We start from the raw sequence: 15,918 nt of genomic DNA on the forward strand, positions 1-15,918 counted from the left end.
ATCTGGTATTAGGGTGATGCACCATATTGGATTGCATTCCACTCCACAAAGCCACTTTGGAATAAAGCTGCACTTATTTTACATGTAACTTTAGGGATGACATACAATCCCCCTCCTTCAGGGTTGTGCTGGGGGACTGGACAGAAAAGAGTTAGTGGGATTTTAGGAATTTTGCTGATGTATTTTGGAAGAGGGGGAGTGGGAGTGGAGAAGATCCCTTGGCATTCCCAAACAGCTGGGAATCGACTGGCTTATACTTCCGGGGGCCATTTAAATATGGAATAAATAAGGAAGATGTTGTTCATTTTGTGTGAGTGCCTAATCCCACATTCTGAATACAAATGGATTTAACCTTGTCCCTTCAAAAGAGCTGGGGACAATCAGAATCATCTTTACAGAAGACTGCGCCTGCTTTTAAATTAGCTTTTTAAAAAGTAGCAGCCATTCTCTCCTTTCCATTTTCCAATTCCCATTCACTGTCAGAGCAGATAAATACAGGCAGGCAAGGGCTAAAAGCTGGCCTAAAGTTCAAAGAAAAGTACTGGGGGGGGGGGATGTTCCTGGGCCTCCCAAAACGCCTGCTGCCAAATGTTGCTGGTCTGAAGCCATGCAAGTACTGCATTTGGACCCACTGTTGTAAATAGCCAAATAAACTGTTGTCGGTTTTATTGCATTGATTGTATCAATTATTAGAAATTGCCATGAAAGAAGTATTGTTTAAAATAAACACATTTTTAACTTTTCTTTAAAAGGGGGGGGGGGGAGCTACAGCATTTGAACCTATTTAGGTTACTAGATTGCCAGTTACTATAAGTGATGAATCCCCCTCCCCCCCCAATCTATTTGCTTTCTTAAGGAATTTTCTTCCAGGATAAAACAATGGATATGTTGAATTTCAAGTTCCTGCTCACTATCATGGGCTCCGTTAACAGATAAAACACAATAAAGTGTCAACAGCATACAGAGAATGGCTGTAGTTCAGTGAAAGAGCATCTTGCATTGCCTGGAGAAGTTCCCAGGTCCAGTTCCTGCCATCTCCAGTTAGAGATGGGAATTTCTCCTACCTGAAATCCTAGAGAGTTTGCTGCTACTCAGTGTAGACAATGTTGAGCTTAGATGGATGAATGGTCTGAGTCCTAGGCAATTTCCTATGTTCCTATGAGGGGAGCATAAAAATAAGTAGGAAAACAACCAATTCTATATTCAATGGGCCAACTAAGCTGCAGAAAAAGCAGGCCACTACAAACTGAAACAGCTCCAGCAGCCCATCTACCAAATCAAACTGGCTCCAGTTAAAAAAAATGGAACAAACTGAGCTTGAACAAAACTCCATATAGCCAAGGTAAATGGGACTGTCTGACACCTAAAACAAAATTGGGAAGGTACCAGCTGGACCTCTTTGCATGAAGAGTTCATCAGGCCGTAGAAAGTATAATCCCACCTGAAGGAGGGCCACCAGGGATGCTAGTAAAAGAGCAGGCAATTCTGTTTCCCTGATGCTTCTAAAGTCAAAAAGAGCACTTTGATTTGTGCCCATTGCACACCTGTAAACTGCTTGCTGCAAGTGAGTCTTATTCTTTTTGTCATCCGGGTCTCTAATGACAGAGATATGTGCAAGCGGTAGGGCCAATAACATTCTTTTCTGGACAAGTGTGACTTCTCTGGACTTGTTTTCCAGTCTGAAGTAAACCATACTCGGGCAACGGTACCAGGCCCCTTCTGCTTCCAGTCAACCGAGCCCTGTGGCAGAGACTTTCATCAGCTGTTGTGGCTGTAGATGATGGATCTTTAGTGTGCTTTTGTGTGGTAGGAGAGCATTGCTGCCTCTGGTATATAACGGTATTTAGATGTCTGTTAGGGATGCAGGTGACGCTGTGGGTTAAACCACAGAGCCTAGGACTTGTCGATCAGAAGGTCGGCGGTTCAAATCCCCGCGACGGGGTGAGCTCCCGTTGATCTGTCCCTGCTCCTGCCAACCTAGCAGTTTGAAAGCACATCAAAGTGCAAGTAGATAAGTAGGTACCGCTCCGGCGGGAAGGTAAACGGCATTTCTGTGTGCTGCTCTGTTTCGCCAGAAGCGGGTTAGTCATGCTGGCCACATGACCCAGAAGCTGTCTGCGGACAAACGCCGGCTCCCTCAGCCAATAAAGCGAGATGAGCACTGCAACCCCAGAGTCGGCCACGACTGGACCTAATGGTCAGGGGTCCCTTTACCTTTACCTTTTGATGCCTGTTGCATAGTTTAATTCTGATGTCTAGAAAACAGACCATCCAGATCAGGCAGGAGTAGTGTGGAAATCACTAAAATGCTGGGAAAGCCTATATTTCATAGCCTGCAAACAAACAAGGCCATTTTTGGGGTAGTTGCATGTTTTTGGTATCCAAACAACAATTCCTCTGTGTGCCATGCCTTTCCCCACCATTTCCCTTAAGTTTTTTCTTAGAGCATGCTGTTAGTATGCTTCGTTTCAAACTGCCCTTTGCTGGAATACATTTCCTTCACTGTTCCAGAAAGGACAGCTGACTTCACTTTGCCTGCCTAGGTTTACAACCCAAAATGGAAGCGGCTCCCATGGTCTGCAGATACAGGCTGCTCCTAGCGCCTATAGGCCAGGCGAAAGAAAAGAGCAGCCCCACCATGGCTGAGGCGTCATGACGTGAGAGACCAGCTTTCTCCCTCATGAAGGAACGTCGAAGTCTATTAGGGGAGAATGGTTTTAATTACTGACATCATTTCTAAGCAATCTTGCTGAAAAGTGACCATTTGTGGTCAGGGAGGGCACGTGCTGGAATGGGGGGGGGGGAGCATGTGTTTTGAGGCTGCAGAGGGGAAAGTTTCCATCCCACAGCAAAACTGGCTTAATAACCATTGCAAACCCAGCTCTATTGTTTGAAACTGAAATGCTCCACTCAGTTGCTAGACAATAAACCTGTTGCTCCGAAAAGAAAGCAGTTGTTCAAAAGAGATGTTGAGGCTTTCGCTCTGTCCTTCTTTGGTGCCCTGCAGATTGTTCACACACTCTGATTTTCAGGAAAATACACTGTCATTTTCATAGTGTACAATACAGGCCATTCTCCCAGGCCTAGGGTTGTAACCAGTGTCTTTTTGCATAGTGTTCCGCTGGCGCACTGGGGCTTCTTCTGTTGCATGAACCCAAAATCTGCTCCAGACGGCCCACAAACCACTTAGTGCTGATTTTAAGGCTGCACAGGGGACAGGAAAGGAAGAGGGAGCTCTGTTGGGTGCACAGCAGTCTGTTGTGCCAGCTGAACTGCAACACTGGATGTAGCCTCTCATTTCTGGTAATTTTTCACTGCATAACACTTGCATCCAAAGTTGATCCTGGTGAAATGGCAGTGATTGTGTCAAGAAAAGCATTGCACATCACACACTTCCTTGAAACAAGCTGCTGTTGCTGCAGTTTTCGGTTTTGTGTTGGGAATCTCAACTTCCTTTCTTCATTAATTGCAACTTTATTTTAGAAGCTTGCTTTATTTATGAATGAATGAATGACATTTCCAATCCACTCTTCATTGCCAGTGCAGTTCTAGAGTAGGTTACAATTAAAACAGATCAACATACATAATAATAATAAATTCCAACCAGCCAACATTAAAATAGACATAAGTTCTGGCACCCAGCAAAAGGCTGGCGTCAACAGCTTTAAAGAGTAAGTACCAGCCATTGCGTATCTCAGAGAAGACAAAATTCCAGAGCTGGAGCACCATCAACATGAGAGAAGGCATTCAAGGATCCGGGCCCAAAGCTGTATACAGCTTTGTAAGTCAATACAAGTACCTCGAAACCATGAATGTCATTTGCTTTAGAAGCTTAGTGGCTGGATGGCAGATAACAAGAGTCTTATATTTGTTGCTGGCTTGCAGGATCTGTAAATTCATCTCTGTGATGAAAGGAGCTGAATCACCATGCACAGATAACAAGCTTGGGCCCTTATTCATTGCAACATCTTCTGCTTACTATATTCATCCAAGTTATGCTAATTCCTTGCAGAGATAATGCAAACGAGTCTCTGAAGTACATTTATACCGTGGTACCTAACTTTTGCCCATCTGACATTCTGGACTTTGGACCACACACACCCTCAGATGGTGACACACATTCCTCGTTTTGGAACTTCACTTAGTACCGGGAACAAAAGTTTGTACACGAAGCAAGTTTTGAGAGAGGGAGCAAGGCTTGCCACTTCAGGTTTCTAATGCACTGTAATTTTGTAATGCCGAACCTGTGTTATCCCTGGTTATCTGAGACCCTACTTATCTGAAAGGACTAATGCATGCTGGTAACTTGTAAGGCTTACAGGGTCTCAGGCAGCTGCCTCTTATTGTGCAGGCAGGTAACTGCAAATTAGACTTAATCATCTGGTTCACCTCATTGCTGCAATACGAACCATGTTTAAATGTTACCTCACAAATGAGAAATAAAGCGGTTCAAGTACGCCAAGCCTTCATCAGATTAAATCAGAAACAAAGATTTTATGTACAGATGAACCAAAGTGGTTGATTTCCAGCATGGGAGTGGAGTCAAGCTGTATCATAACTGCTTATTAAGGTGCCTGGAGATCTGGAGAAAAGGAAGTGGTGCAGCATGGCAGGGCCTTGTGAAGATTTCTGTTTACAGCTCTACTGTGCTGCATTAGCGTTGGCCAACAGAGAGATCATTTTGGCTGAATGAATTGACTGAAGCGATTTAGTCCTGATTCAGTGGAGTGATAAGGGAGGCAGTGGTGCTCACCTGCCTGGCAGGCAGAATCTGGGTACCACTTTGTACTCTCAGCCTACCCAAAGAAGGAGGAGGTACGTGTAAGTTTGATCCCCACAACTGACTTACAGCGTTGTAACAGATCTGCATGTGTAACCCGCACGTGTCACGTGGATTGCTGTCGCTGGGATGGGGGCCACTGCCTCTCTTTGGTCTGACCTTGATCGCTGCTTCCTATCCCAGAAGGATTTTATATTTATTTTGTTTTTGTAAAAAAGGAAATGAAAATTTAGGAGGTACAAATCATGAACATTTTCCTGCTCTGTCGAAATGGCTTCTGAATTTTTCTTTTTTCTTTTTCTCCCATATAATTGGAGCACTGGTCAGTTTCATAAGTACTGTATATCTCCTGACTCTGTGCACTAGAATCAGAGCCATGCAGATAAGGCTGTCATCAGAGATAACAGCAGTCAACAACCCACAGTGTCATTATCTCAGCAAAGGGAAAAAAGCAGGCAGCTCCCCTCAATATACAAACTGCAGCAGTTATATATGTCTCCTTTACAATGATAGATGGGATGGGATAAAGGGGGAATCTAACAGAAAACCTTCAAAGCCTGTCTGATTACATCCTCTCTGTTCCAAATGGTGAATATTCTTTTTCCCCCCACCCGCCCCCGCCGCCTTATGCAGAGCAAACAATGTGCTTCCCTGTGTGTGAGAGAGACGTGAGAGAGACCAAAGTGGCTGCAATAGAAAACTCTCACTCCCATGAACCTTTATTCAAATGGAATTTCTTAAGATGAAATAATGAAGCACTGATTGTCAAATATGCCCAAGTGGAAGGCAAACAAATCTGCCAGATCAGGGCTTTTTAATTTGAAAAAATAAATAGAATAAATGCGAATTTATTTGCAACCGCTTGATTCCTCTCAGGAAACATTAAGCCCTCCCTTTTACTTTGCATTCCAACTTCAACAGCATAATAATCTTCAGAGTATGCCTATGTTGTGCAAACTGCTGAGACTGAACAGTCTGCAGTTGTGTGTGTGTGTGTGTGTGTGTGTGTGCGCGCGCGCACCCGCGCACCAGAACCAACTTCACCGCCACAGACTGCTGCTCCCAAACACTGACTTTTGTCTCAGCACCAATATACCGAAACATCTTCACAAAGGTAACAACATGTTGTAATTGCCCTTTGAGTGTGCAGGCAAATTGCAAAGCACCAATCCAGTTGATTCCAATTAAACATCCTCATCAAAGAACACTGAATTCCAGAAGCAAAATGTATCATCATCATCACCATCATTATTATTAGCAACAACAACAACAACCATAATGAGACGTGTGCAAAAAGCAAAAAAAGCATTAAAAAATTGTTTCTGGCCCTGTTTTCTTCATGCTCATTTCTGAAGTGACAAGAAAGACACAAAGGGGCATTTAATTAAATCAAAGGGTAAGGGAGAGAGAAATGGCCATGGTGCCTGCTATTATGTTACAGTTCACTAAAATGAAAACTTATTTTTAAACCTCTGGTATTAATTTGAGATTATTCAGATACTTAATTAAAAGTGCAGCATGTGTTAAATATTATTTCAACAAAGATTATCATCAAAACCCTATGTAATAAGATCCTCCAGTGCTTAGAGCAATATTTTATGCAAATTTTCTGTGCCGCCAAATGAAGGTCCCTTTTTTTTTTGGCTCTGCAATTTGCTGCAGCAAAATGCTCCAGCCAGGAGGAAAAGTTTCTATAATAGCAAAAATACTTATAGATAACGTAATGCAGGATATATCATCTTGGCGGTAAACATGCCTTCAAGATCAGCTCCTTTTGCTGATAACGCCTTCATCTAAATAAATAGAGAACAAATCCTGCAGACCCAGAGTCTACGATTCTGGCTGCAATTAATTGGGGTAACTTTGCACTCCACAAAGGCTGCAAAAATTTGGTTTTATGGGAATCTTGCTACAGACTGCAGGCTTTGGCCACACCACTGCCTGTTAGGAATTGGCCAAATAGTCTTATTAGAGAGAAATGAGATTGTAAACTCTGTAGGATGAATATTTCCTCTCAGAGCCTGCTCCTTTACTCATGTGAGCAATCCCAAGTCTGATAGGCCTTATCATATGCATAATGTGCCAGCATCTGGTGTTTGCCCCAAACTTTAAGATACCTGTTTTTAAATTTCAAAAATTAATGCATTCTGAACAATTCATTCTGATTTAATGCAAACCACAGTGAAGTAAAAATGAGTACTGTTGAGACTCATCATACCTGTATCTGCTGAAAGTTAGCCACGTAAGTCAAAGCTAACAAAGCAAAGGCTTGTGAAGAGCGATGCACAGGTAGTGAATTACAATTTTAGGTGCCTTAGGTTGGAAGATATTTAAGACTTTTTAAAAAGGATGGTCTGCAATCGCTGCATATTGAATTAGCACAAGTCATGTTTACTATTCAGTAAATAGTTGTTCTCCTGGATATGCATATTAAAAGATGTGAAGCCAGCTCAAGTGTAGGCAAAACAATTATCACCAGTTTGTTGATTGCTTCAGCTATGACCTGTAAGAAGATTAAAAACCTGCAAGACCTTTGAATATCTGAAATTGTTGTTTCTGTTGCATGATAATAGTATGAACATGACGCACTCAAACAAATAGTATAATTCCACTGCTTCAGTTTCTCTTTAGGATGCTGGTCTAACAAAACAGCCTAGGACATGAAACATTTTTCTTGAATCGCAAACCATGAAAATGCTATATGGCTCCTAGAATCCCAAGACTTTAAATGGCGAAATGGTCTGAAAAAGTGGTAGCTGGTAAATTGCCCTGGCTATGGAAGGAATGGTTTAAAAGCATGAATAGTAACAATAATCAAACAATCCAAAGGAGTAAGATGCCAACCTTTGCTTTGGATTGTGACTCAAGAACAGGAAGAGGAAGGCTCCTGTGTATTTATACACTGAGCATTAAAAGTAATTCATTCTGACCACCCTTGATGTTTACTTAAAAAAAATAACAGGAAGTAAATTGGTGTGTGAGAGTGAATGAGTGAGAGGTGTGTGTGTGCACGCAAAATGATGGAATCGGCCAAATAAATGCTCATTGGTATTGACAGTTTTTGAGTCTTCTTATATCTGTTTATGGATTTTTTAAAAAACCAAAAAAAAACAACAACTTAGGAACAAGAACTCATCTACTAACTTGTTTGCTAAGTGTAAAAACATTTTAATCATAATTCTACAAGAGCTTTTATTTTGAAACGTGTTCATTTATATGAAATGAATCAGAACATCTTCAACAGATGGTATATCTTACCTTAACAACGGGGAACACCATCAATTACACACACACACACACACACACACACACAACCATACAGCCATTTCTATGACTTAAGTGAACACATCTATGTTTATGTGTTTTATTCATTAATCAAACCCTTTCTGGAAGAATCATTCTGTTACAACATCATACCCATTTGCTCTGTGATTTGGGTAGAAGTTGAGTAGCATGTTCCATGGGGGGGGGGGGGGGGAGAGGATAAGTTGCCTTCATTTTTCTCAGTGACATAACAAATTGGAATTGTGGGAATTTCATCCTGAAAATTGGGTATGAATTGTAACTATAAATACATTGTAAATGCAAAGATATTACTTCTGTGCAAAAATATATTATTATTCCCTCATATGTCCATCTTATAGGCCAGTGTAGCAAAAGTGGATTTTTATTTTTGGATTATCTCTCTCTCTCTCTCTCTCTCTCTCTCTCTCTCTCTCTCTCTCTCACACACACACACACACACACACACACACACACACACATATATATATATATATATATATACACACACACACACACACACAAATATCTAGCATCAAAAGAAACAGGATAGCACTGCCCTCTATTGGCCTGTGGGGAGAAAATCAGACTCCTGGAGAGAAGTTTACGGAGAATGAGGGGGTCTGACATCCTTAATCTCTACTGCCTGCTAATTAAAGACTTCTTGGACCTATCAGTTGTCATGAAGGAATCAGTGATTCTTTTTATTGTGTCATTTTCATCCCCATGACAACTGAGTCCAAAGGACAATGAAAATATACAGCCTGATGAAGCTGTTAAACAAGTATGAAAATGCCTGTGTTTTTTGCCCAGCAGTCTAAACAATGTGATAATGGCAATAATAGCTCTATTCACAACACAGATCTCTCCCAGAACAACTCTTGTAAACTTTCACTATCTTAACTGTTAAACAAAACTTGGACTTTATCAAGAACCCTTTGTGCTTTATCTCACCACTTTATTTATGTGCTATGAAATGATCCAGATAAGTGATAGAGCCTATCCAGGAAACTGAGAAGCGGGGGAAGGAAATTCATGCAAAAGAAGCTCAAAAGCCAGGCGAAAGATACAGGGCTCAATGAAACCGAAGGAGAGCAGCAGGGAGGAAAAGGAGAGATGGGAAGAGTTACAGCTCAGGAATACCACTGCAGAATTGCTGCAGGCAGCTTGCTGGAAAGGCCTTGTTGCAAATAAAAAATTAAAAAGTTTTTAAAACCTGAATGCAGCATGGGTTCTCTGTGTTTCTTGTGCAAGGTAAACGCCCCCGTTTGTCTTCAGAGTCCATCCACATGACTGCAGAGCGTGTGGCTGGTAGCTTGTTTGAGCCGGACTTGCAATTTATTTATGGGGAGTAAGTTGCATGGTCCCCGTCGCCCTAGTTTGAGGCACCATCACTCAATCCCTTCCTGGAAGGTTTGTGATATTACTCTGACTGTGACTGAGGCAGGTTGATGGTAGAAACCCTTAATCCACTGCTATTTTTCTAGAAAAAGAGGTGCCAGAACTCACCATGAACGCCTCCCTTGTTCTCTTATAATGGCAACAGTGCCCACCTGAGACGTGTCAGAACTGAGTTCCGGCTGGGGAAAAAAGCCCTGCCTAAAACTGCTGTTTGGGCTGAGGGGAAACGCTAACAGAATTCAAAACATTTCCTGCTTCTGATGGGTCCAGCATTTCTCTGCAGAACCAGAGGTGTGGCCAAACATGGAGGGAGGGGACTAGCAAAGCAGTCATAAGGGGACATCTTGCAACCAAGCTCCATGCATACTTTGTGGTATAGACAAGTCTGCTAGCAGGAAGAAGTTTATATATGGGCTTCAAAGGGCAGTGAGCAATTACTACATAGAGGCAAAAAGTTGGCAAAGCCCAACAGTTCTGTGATTTTTCAAGAGGAAGATGGTGGCTCGGGGAATATGGCTCCATCTTCCAGAACATCTTTCCTGTTCACAATTACTTTTAGCTATTGTTCCTATGAGTTGGAAGAACACTGAGGGGTGCTTGTTGATGTTGTTTTTGTCCCACAAAAACAAAAGTTTGCCACATTGGTGATGTAAAGAAAGTTCATGGAGGGAAAGGGGGGACACCCTGAATTAAAAACAAACCCCTTAACTGCATTTTAATCTCTCTGATCCTCATTGCTTTCGGAAAGTAGATAAAGTTAAGGAGACACAGTTCTCAACTCTTTTGCCTTTATGACCCTGTTATAAACCTTGATGGCTTGTCACAAGCACACGCCAGAATCACAGCCGTGGACATCTGCATCTCTTTCACACATTCTAGCAATTCTGCTCGGGGTTGTAATGTGCTGGCCGCGAGAGCCTGAGACATGGATGGGGACCCCGAGTGGCAACGTGAAATGTGTTTTCAGTTTGGTCATGCTATTTGAGATAGCTGCTTGAATTCACGACAAATAAATAGAAAAAAGGTAGAATGTAATGGATCTGGCTTAATGAGATTTATCCCTGTAAATTAAAACTGTTTTGGCCAGCCGCGAAGATCTTATGTTTGTTTGCTTGTATGGTTCAGGGCATGGTGCTCATTAACACCTAGAGACACTCAGATCACATGTTAAAGCCAAAAATCCTTCACACCCTATAAAGGAAAAGTCAGCTGTCTGTGACCAATGGCCTCCTAGTCACAGGCTGCTCAGCTACTCAGCCCACAAAAATAAAGCATCATTTGAAATCCCTAATGTCCTTTAATTTTTTTTTTAAAGTTACTTATTCTCTCCCCTCCACTCTTACCTTCCCTTTCCTCATTGGTTTTTCTTTTTAAAAATTTGTAGTAAGTTGCTTTCAGCTGTGGCACAATCCTGCCAATCCCTATTAGTCTCAGCTGTTTCTGCAAGAGAATCAAATGTGTGATTCATCCTTTTCCTATGGAATCAATGGGACTTTAGCATGGTTAGCTTTGGTTGGACTTATGATGAGAAAATGTAAATTAAGTTACAGATTGGCTTTAGGAATGGCCTCCTAAGTCCCCCTTAAACCTCAGTTGCCTACTGCAAGGCTGCCATGCCTCTCTGTGACATCACTGCAGCTAAGCCAATGATAGGCAGCAGTCCTGCCTGATACTTCTGCCCACATAGACCCATTTAGAAGACAGTTGCTCAGCCACTCATTGGCAGATGATACAGCAAGTTAAAACCTGACAGGCTAGTCAGGTTGCATGTGTCAAGGAAGTTGCATGTGTCAAGCAAGAACTAGCAATTCAAACATTCCTGCTTTGACCTTTATTTCCCAAGAAGTTGGTGAAAAGCCATTCAGGACCACCACAAACAGACAATTCTGTGCAATGTGCATGGAAATGCCAGTTTGTTAGTCCTGAGGCTTTTATTCAGCCAGAACTCACCAGAACTCAGTTCCGGCACCTCTCACGTGAGAACAAGGCAGGTGTTCATGGTGGGTTCTGACACCTCTTTTTCTAGCAAAATAGAAAAAGGGAAGCAGAAATAAAGTTTCTGATATCAGTGTTGTCTAGCTTTGAATGGATGTTTGTTGATTTATTCTCGTTAAAAGCTAAATGGCTGAGGGCAGGAGAAAAAAGCAGATTGGACACATTCATGGAGGAAGCGGCTATTGGCAGCTTCTTGTCATGATAAGAGGAGGAAGTATGCCTCTGAATGTAGGGGGACAAGGCGGAGAGGCCCAATATGATGTTATTGCTTCTATAATGCAGAACAACCTCTCTCTCTCTCTCTCTCTCTCTCTCTCTCTCTCTGTGTGTGTGTGTGTGTGTGTGTGTTTATTTAGAGATTATTTATCTGTATTTTTAATTTACAAACATTAAGAAGCCAAATCAAGTACTGAACATTTTGATAGGAAGCTCAGTTGACCAGTTAGCGAAAACTCTCTGCCTTTCAAAAACTGGGCCACCTCCCGCAATGCCTCGTAATTGCCTTGAAAACTCCCCTCTGTTTTCGGAGAGGTTGATTACCTAAAATTCTCCAGTGCTGCCCTCTCTCCCTATTATGGATAGATAATTGAAGCTGTACAGTACACACAGACAGACAGAACAGCAACAATTATCTTTCCACTGATATGATATAACCATCAATAATGTGTGCACAACATACCCTACAAAGGCTCTTTTGTGTATATGGAGGGAGATACAGAGATACAGTTGCAGCAGCCCCTGTATCTAGTTAAGAGTTGAGCGTCGGGAGACCAAAAATCTACTTGTCACCCTTATTACTACTGCCTTTGTGCATGACCTTGGGCCAGGTATTTACATTTTATACATATCTCTCTTCGTCGGTAAGCCCACTGGGCACTAACTCTGTTGTATTCGCGTTCTGCAGCACTCCTAGTTCACATTCAGTTGTTAAACACCTTTTAAATAAAACAGTGATTGATTGTACCCGATAGAAGCGCTGCATAATTACTCCCCCCACATAAAAAATAAAACCTTAAGGTATTTCAGGGATGGATTGAGCCTCCAGTCTCTTAACCCAGGAACAAGCCTCCCTGAATACAGTGGGAGTGACTTACAAAATAAACAGGATTGTTCTGTGTATATGAGTTCTGAAGTAGTAATACTAGTCATGGTAGCAATGTTTAGCATTTACAGTACATGCATAGGAGCTGAGCTCACTTTGGACACCCCCCCCCCAATATCTGAGGTGGCCAGGGGCCCCCAACGTTGATGGCCATTGCCATTCAAATCATGAGCATTTGAAATGGTGCAATTGATAGGGTGGGGCTTACCTGGCCCTCCCAATATTTTATTCAAGTTGGCATCCTGATAGTCATGTGTTAATGCTGATCACTTCTAGGTAAGTAGCTATAGTATTGCAGCCTTGCAGTACAAAAGCACCTGACATACAATATCTAAGGAATCCTTACAACACTCCTGCAAGGAAGTCAGCATTGTGGCCATACTACAGAGAGGAACTGAAGCCAAGGCTGCCGACTGAGTTCATGTTAAAAGCAAATGCAAATGCCACTTCCTGGTTCACAGATTTCCTGGTTCCTGTTACAGATAGGTAGCCGTGTTGGTCTGCCATAGTCAAAACAAAACAAATTCCTTCCAGTAGCACCTTAAAGACCAACTAAGTCAGTTCTTGGTATGAGCTTTCGTGTGCATGCACACTTCTTCAGATACACTGAAACAGAGGTTTCCAGACCCTTCTATATAGTGAGAAGGTGGGGAGGGGTATTACTCAGAAGGGTGGTGGGAATGGGTGATTGGCAGATAGCTGTGATGAGCCTGTTGACGACTCTTAACGACTGCAATAGGTCTTACAGGAAAAAGCAAGGGGTGAAAAGGTGAAAAATGGCTTTGTCATGTATAATGAGATAAGAATCCAAGGTCTTTGTTCAGACCAGGTTTCTCCATGGTTTTAAGTTTGGTGATAAGTTGTAATTCAGCAGCTTCTCTTTCCAGTCTATTTCTGAAATTCCTTTGTAGTAAAACAGCTACTTTGAGATCTTGTATAGAATGTCCTGGGAGATTGAAGTGTTCTCCTACTGGTTTCTCTGTCTTGTGATTCCTGATGTCCGATTTATGTCCGTTTATTCTTTGGCGTAAGGTCTGGCCTGTTTGTCCAATATAGAGAGCTGAAGGACACTGTTCTCTTTCTCAAGCTCTGGGAGGAAGACCTTTCATTGCCTACAGACAGCCACCCAGTCTTAAACAACTCCTAACCCACAATAATACTACAACCAGACCTAACACGGACACTGGCACCAGAGCCTGCAATAAACCCAGATGCCAACTTTGCTGCCACATACACCCGGACAACACCATTACTGGCCCCAGCAACATCACACATACCATCTCGGGACTATTTAATTGCTCATCGTCTAACATTGTGCATGCCATAAAATGCCAACAGTGTCCTTCAGCTCTCTATATTGGACAAACAGGCCAGACCTTACGCCAAAGAATAAACGGACATAAATCGGACATCAGGAATCACAAGACAGAGAAACCAGTAGGAGAACACTTCAATCTCCCAGGACATTCTATACAAGATCTCAAAGTAGCTGTTTTACTACAAAGGAATTTCAGAAATAGACTGGAAAGAGAAGCTGCTGAATTACAACTTATCACCAAACTTAAAACCATGGAGAAACCTGGTCTGAACAAAGACCTTGGATTCTTATCTCATTATACATGACAAAGCCATTTTTCACCTTTTCACCCCTTGCTTTTTCCTGTAAGACCTATTGCAGTCGTTAAGAGTCGTCAACAGGCTCATCACAGCTATCTGCCAATCACCCATTCCCACCACCCTTCTGAGTAATACCCCTCCCCACCTTCTCACTATATAGAAGGGTCTGGAAACCTCTGTTTCAGTGTATCTGAAGAAGTGTGCATGCACACGAAAGCTCATACCAAGAACTGACTTAGTTGGTCTTAAAGGTGCTACTGGAAGGAATTTTTCCTGGTTCCTGTTTTTGTGGGGAAAAGATGCTCACCATGAACACCTCCCTAGTTCTCCTGTAATGGCAATGGCGCTCACCTGAGAGGTGCCGGAACCAAGTTATGGCTGAGAAAACTAAAACCCTGACTGCAACAGTGGTGCCTCCCCTCTCTGAGAACCAGCAGCTTGAAAGCCTTGGGATGTAGGAGTCTCCTTGCAACCCTAGCCAAGTGAGTCCTGTTGCATTCAGATAAATGCGGTAGGAGCTGCAGCCTCAGTTCTCATGCCTTTGTCCCAATCTTCCAACAGTATAACTGCATCATAACTTTTGCAATGACAACACCATATGTAGTCAAGCAACTTAAAGGTGAAAATGGACAGCAGCTCTTGCCACTCACAACTTTACAGAAAAATCCAAGATTCCTACGTATAATTGCATCCAGATTGCCTTTGCAGTTGTTTATTATTTATTCAAACCCGCTTCTTTATTTGCCCAGCTATTTTTGCTGCGTTTTATCAATGCACATGTGTTGCAATGGCAATGTAGTGAAGCATGTGGCTGTGTGCCAGTGAACTGATGGACTTGAACACAGTGTCAAATGGCACATGTTGCAGCTCTAGAATTAATGTGAGAAATTCTTCGCATCAAACCAAGATTCAGAAGAAAGAAGAGTGCAGGGCAAAGAGAAATGAGAAAGGGAAGGGAACGGGGAAACCCTTCTCACCCCCTTTATGTGGGGCGCAGCCCAAAGACATAGGCTCAAGAGCAGTGACCTACCGCCACTTGAAAGGGGTGTGGGGATCGTATGATGGGGGCCTATGCCTATCCATGCATCACACATTATCCTTCATTAATGGTGGGTGGCAGGCAGGAGCCAATCCCTCCTGCACCTTGCCCCACACCTAGGCTATGAGCAGGGGTTGTGGCCTAGTGGTAGTGGATCTGCTTTTCATTTATGAGGCCACAAGTTCAATGCTGTGTCCTGTCTGAAACCCTGGAGAGCAGCTGCCACTCACTACCTAGGAGGCTGCCCTGATCTAGATGGGCCAATGGTCTGACAATGGCAGTGTTCTCCAAAGCAAGCCACTGTGGCTGCCTCCCCCACCTTTTGTCTCACAAGCGCCTGAAATTCTGTTTTTAAAGCATTGCCATGTGGCCATTTCTTTCTAAAACCACCCTCTCTGCTGGAGTGCTGAGGTGAGGGAGGGAGGGAGATCATGTGCTCACTTAAAACCTTTTATTTCTCTTGTAACACGGACATCTTGGAGAGGAGATTAACCAAAAGAGAGCAAGTGAGAGAGAGAAGCAAATGGTATTACTGATGACCTAATCCTCTGTCTCGCAGAGAGAGAAAGAGGGAAGAAAGCCTCTTGCGATCGCGGAGGAGAAACTTGCCTTGTAAACTTGTCTCTGGTTTGAAACAGAAACAAGAATGTGTGCGGCTGATACAGAGACACCACTGGAAGCGGGGAAGAGCTTAGCAAACCT

The 15,918-nt window shown here is 42.7% G+C and overlaps 1 long non-coding RNA gene across 1 annotated transcript in view; it reads right to left on the reverse strand.

The window, feature by feature from the left end:
• The window catches only part of LOC309334819, a 48,921-nt gene extending 37,434 nt beyond the window's left edge, over positions 1–11,487 (reverse strand). Inside the window, exons 1-2 of the long non-coding RNA XR_014153285.1 lie at positions 11,414–11,487; positions 10,807–10,903 (exon numbers count right to left, since the gene is read on the reverse strand). This is a non-coding gene — a long non-coding RNA (uncharacterized lncRNA). The remainder of the gene's footprint in view (positions 1–10,806; positions 10,904–11,413) is intronic.
• Between the last annotated feature and the right edge of the window lie 4,431 nt (positions 11,488–15,918).

Source organism: Podarcis erhardii, assembly GCF_964252035.2.
Source record: "Podarcis erhardii genome assembly, chromosome: 2".
NCBI lineage: Eukaryota > Metazoa > Chordata > Lepidosauria > Squamata > Lacertidae > Podarcis > Podarcis erhardii.